Source organism: Arachis hypogaea, chromosome 12 (genome assembly GCF_003086295.3).
Source record: "Arachis hypogaea cultivar Tifrunner chromosome 12, arahy.Tifrunner.gnm2.J5K5, whole genome shotgun sequence".
In the NCBI taxonomy this organism is placed as follows: domain Eukaryota; kingdom Viridiplantae; phylum Streptophyta; class Magnoliopsida; order Fabales; family Fabaceae; genus Arachis; species Arachis hypogaea.
The window spans coordinates 48008406-48013649 of NC_092047.1; the positions used below are offsets into that span (position 1 = coordinate 48008406).

General features: G+C 40.7%; 1 non-coding gene across 1 annotated transcript; it reads left to right on the forward strand.

Annotated features, from left to right (window-relative positions):
- Positions 1-3238: 3238 nt before the first annotated feature.
- On the forward strand, positions 3239-3342 carry LOC112731819 (small nucleolar RNA R71). Its single transcript, XR_003167576.1, has one exon. It is a non-coding gene; the product is annotated as a small nucleolar RNA R71 (small nucleolar RNA).
- The last annotated feature ends 1902 nt before the right edge of the window (positions 3343-5244 follow it).

Consider the following 5244-nt stretch of genomic DNA (forward strand, 5'->3'; position numbering starts at 1 on the left):
CCCATCTAATAAGTCTTGGTTTGGATTCTTGTTTAGCAAGTAAGTATTTTAAAGCTGAATGATCAGTGAAGACAATGACTTTAGATCCAATGAGATAGGATCTAAATTTGTCAAATGCAAAGACTATTGCCAAGAGTTCTTTTTCAGTGGTTGTGTAGTTCTTTTGGTTATCATTCAAGACTTTACTGGCATAATAAATCACATGTACCAAATTGTCTTTCCTTTGTCCTAACACTGCCCCAATAGCAAGGTTTGATGCATCACACATCAGTTCAAAAGGTAAGTTCCAATCAGGTGGGGCAATGATAGGTGCAGAGGAAAGTTTTTGCTTCAAAAGTTCATAGGCTAGCATGCAATTTTTATCAAATACAAAGGGTGTATCAGAGACAAGCAAGTTACTCAAAGGTTTGGCTATTTTAGAAAAGTCTCTAATAAACCTTCTGTAAAAGCCAGCGTGTCCCAAAAAACTCCTAACTGCCTTGACATTACTCGGTGGAGGTAGTTTTTCAATGAGTTCCACCTTAGCTCTGTCCACCTCAATGCCTCTATTAGAGATTTTGTGGCCAAGGACTATTCCTTCTGTGACCATGAAATGACACTTTTCCCAGTTTAATACTAGGTTGGTCTCTTGGCATCTCTTAAGCACCAAGGCAAGGTGGTGTAGGCAGCTAGGAAAAGAATCTCCAAACACAGAAAAATCATCCATGAAAACTTCAATAAATTTTTCAATCATATCCGAAAAGATGGACAGCATGCATCTTTGGAAAGTGGCAGGTGCATTGCACAATCCAAAGGGCATGCGTCTATAAGCAAAAACTCCATATGGACAAACAAATGATGTTTTTTCTTGATCTCTAGGATCAACTACTATCTGATTATAGCCTGAGTATCATCCAGAAAGCAATAGTAAGCATGTCCTGCAAGCCTTTCAAGCATCTGATCCATGAATGGGAGTGGGAAATGATCTTTTCTGGCGGCTTCATTGAGTTTCCTGTAGTCTATGCACATCCTCCACCCAGTGACAGTTCTTGTGGGTATGAGTTCGTTCCTCTCATTTGGCACCACAGTTATGCCACCTTTCTTGGGAACTACATGGATGGGACTAACCCATGGGCTATCAGAAATGGGGTAGATTACCCCTGCCTGCCATAACTTCATGACCTCCTTTTGTACCACTTCTTTCATGACGGGATTCAATCTTCTCTGAGCTTGAATGGAGGGTCTAGCATCCTCTTCTAACAGGATTTTATGCATGCATATGGATGAACTTATCCCCTTCAAATCAGCTAGGGTCCATCCAATGGCATCTTGATGAGTTTGTAGCACCTTGATCAATTCTTCTTCTAGTTCTTGGTTCAGGGCAGAGCTAATGATAACAGGATGGCTCTCATCACTACCCAAGTATGCATACTTGAGATTAGGGGGCAATGCTTTGAGCTCAGGTTTTGGTGCTTCCTTCTCTTCTTTCACTCTCTCTGGCATGCTTGGCATGGTTGTTTCAGCAGCGTTGATGTCACTAACTTCAATATTCTTGGTGAACTCCTCCTCTGCCACTTCCTTTGTTGTTTCCTCAAAGGTTTCTTGTATTGCAATGTCCACTACATCCACCCTCATGCATTCCTTTAGTGATTCTGATGGATAGCTCATTGCCTTGAATACGTTAAACACCAATTTCTCGTCATGTAGTCTAAGAGTGAGTTCACCCTTTTGTACATCTATGATGGCTCCAGCAGTAGCCAGGAAGGGTCTTCCCAGAATTATTGAAGCTTTGGCTTCTTCCTCCATATCTAACACCACAAAATCAGCAGGAAATATAAAATCTCCCACTTTCACCAACAAATCCTCAACTATCCCATGAGGGAATTTAAAAGTTCGATCTGCCAATTGAAGGGCCATTCTTGTTGGTTTGGTTTCCTCAATCTTCATTCTTCTCATCATTGTTAGAGACATCAAATTGATACTGGCCCCTAAGTCACACAAGGCCTTCTCCACCATGACTTCTCCTATGATGCAGGGGATTTGGAAACTGCCTGGATCCTTCAATTTCTGAGGCAATTTGTGCTGAATGATGGCACTGCATTCTTCAGTTAACAACACAGTTTCCTCATTTCTCCAGCTTCTCTTCTTGGTCATTAATTCCTTTAAGAATTTTGCATAGAGTGGCATTTGCTCTATTGCCTCAGCAAACGGAATGTTGATTTGAAGCTTCTTAAAAATCTCCAAGAATCTGGAGAATTGGCCATCCTTTTCACTTTTCATCAAACGTTGAGGATATGGTGCTTTAGGTGTATAAGGCTTCAGGACCTCTTTTTCTTTTTCTTTTGTTGCAGACGGTGTAAAAGATTGTCCTTGTTCCTTGTCTCTCACATTTTCCTTTGCTTCATCCTCTGTGGTTTCCTTTGAGATCTCCTTTAGATTCTTTCCACTTCTGAGGGTTATGGCCTTACATTCTTCTCTTGCAATAGCCTTGGCAGCATGAGAAACGCTTGGCCCAGGGGTTTGCTTAGACAAATACACAATTTGATTTTCTAGCTTCTGGATGGCAGCTCCTTGGTTTTGCAGGTTAGAGTTTACTTCTTCCTTAAAGGCTTTCAATTCGGTTATGTCTTGACTCATGGTTGCTAGCATTCCTTCTATCCTGTTTAATTGATCTTGAAATTGTTGGTTCGGATTAGGTTGGGTAGGTTGATTATTTTGGCCATGATATGATGGTTGGGAGTAAGTGTTTTGTGTGGCTTGGTATGATCTTTGGTTGGAGTTTTGGTATGTGGACTTGTTATGTTGGTTTTGCTGGTTTCCCCACCCAAAGTTTGGGTGGTTTTTCCATCCTGGGTTGTAAGTGTTGGAATGTGGATCATATGATTGCCTTTGTTGGTTTCCCACATAGTTGGCCTCTTCCCAATCACCTCCTTCAGTGCTTACTTCCTCTTGATCTTGTGTGTGTATTGCAGCCACTTGCTTTGTTTCTAATTTCCTGGTGAGCTCTGCTAGTTGCTTGGCAAACACCTTGTTTTGGGCTAAAATTGTATCAACATGGTTCAGCTCCATGACTCCCTTAGTGTTGTGTCTCTCTGATGCATAGTAGTACTCATTCTCAGCCACTGTCTCAATCACTTCAATGGCTTCTTCCACAGTCTTTTTCCTGTTCAATGAACCTCCTGATGAATGGTCTACAGCCTTCCTTGATTCATAAGAAAGTCCATCATAGAAAATATGCAATTGCACCCAGTCATGGAACATGTCTGGTGGGCATTTCCTTGTTAAATCCTTGAATCTCTCCCATGCCTCGTAGAGAGTTTCACCATCTTGTTGTCTAAACGTCTGAACCTCAGATCGAAGCCTATTGACCTTTTGTGGGGGGTAGAAACGTGCCAGAAACTTGCTTTCCACCTCATCCCAGGTTGTTAGGCTCCCCCTTGGGAATGATTCCAGCCACTTAGCTGCCTTGTCCTATGGGAACAAGAGCAGTTTATAGGTATCTTCCTGGACTCCATTGGACTTCACAGTGTCGCAAATTCTCAGGAATTTTGTGAGATGTTGGTTTGGATCTTCATTAGCACTCCCACCAAATGAACAATGATTCTCCACAAGTGATATTAGCTGTGGTTTGAGTTCAAAATTGTTGGCCTGAATGGGTGGTTTCTGAATGCTGCTACCACAATTCCCAGAGGTTGGGTTTATGTATGAACTAAGAACCCTCCTCTCGGGAATGGCATTGTTTCCATCAGCTCTCTCATGGTTGTGAACTTCTCTATCCATGTTGAGATCTAGAGCTTCCTCAAAATTGTCCTCAGATTCTCCTTCAGATTCCTCTTCTCTCAGTACTCTCTTCCCTCTTGCTTCCCTTCTAAGTCTATGAAGGGTCCTCTCTGGTTCAGTATATGGAGGGGTTGATGTCTCTTCTCTCCTACCTGTCATACAAGAACACAGCACGGGCAACAAACAAGTGAAATACTCTTGGTTAATGGAAGAGTATGGTTAGAGTAGTTGAGGAATTAATTCAAATAGTTAGTGAGTCAGTGAGTTAGTTGCTTGAATTTAAAGGCATAAAGAAAGAAAGCATGTAATAGAGTGCAGAAATTAAAATTCAACAAGTAACTTGAACTGAATTAACAAAGCAAGAAAAATGCTCAATCTAGTTAACTTCCAATTTGAGAATTGTCAATCGAAAACCAATCCCCGGCAACGGCGCCATAAACTTGATGCACATAAACTAGTTATGCTACGATTTAGGAAATTGCACAATCGGCAAAATTCCTTCCGGCAAGTGCACCGGTTATCGTCAAGTAAAAACTCACAATAGAGTGAGGTCGAATCCCACAAGGATTGGTTGAATGAGCAATTCGGATTAGAAGTGTGTCTAGTTGAGCGGAATCAAGAATTAGATGAGAGTTGCGGAATGTAAAATTGGCGGGAAACGTAAATGGCAAGAAATTGAAATTGCAGAATCTTAAATTGCATGAATTAAAGAGCGAGAAGCTAAATTGCTGAAATTAAAAGGGAATAGGGGTGATTGCATGAATTGAATTGCAGAATGTAAAGAGAAAGTGGAAATCGGAGATGGGGAATTCATTGGGTTTTAGGAGATATTGAGATCTCCGAATCAAAACATTTTTATCTCTTCCTCAACCAATGCGTTCATTGAATTTTTGCTTGGCAATCTTATATGATTGGATCCCAATCCCTTGGCTCACCAATTCTCTCTAAAAACAAACAAATTTCCAATCCCTTGGCTTAAATGTTCATAAGAAGAGATGATGCTCGATCACTGATTATACCACACAGTTTCATGAACCACAATTTGGTAGGATTACATGTCACAATATCCATCCAAACCCCAATCCAATTCACTGTGAGAAAGCTTCTCTAGCATGAATCCTCCATTCCTTTCCCAAGGTTCCGAAGGATTCCAATTATGGGTAGTTTCTTTCCCAAGACAACTACCCAATGGAATTAGATCGAGAAGCTTTCTAACAAAATTCAAGAGAAAAGATTGAAGAAGAAGATAAAACTATTATTGATTCATTGGATTACAATAGAGCTCCCTAACCCAATGAAAGGGGGTTTAGTGAGTCATAGCTCTGAATTCAATTACAAAAGTATGAAAACTTCCAAAATGAAAAGGTAAAAAGTGCCTCTAACTTAAATTCTATCCTATTTATACACTTTCTTCATTGAGCTTCTGTTGTGTTTCTTGGGCTTTGAGGCCTCTCCCTGCTTTCTTTTTGCTTTGGGTTTATGATC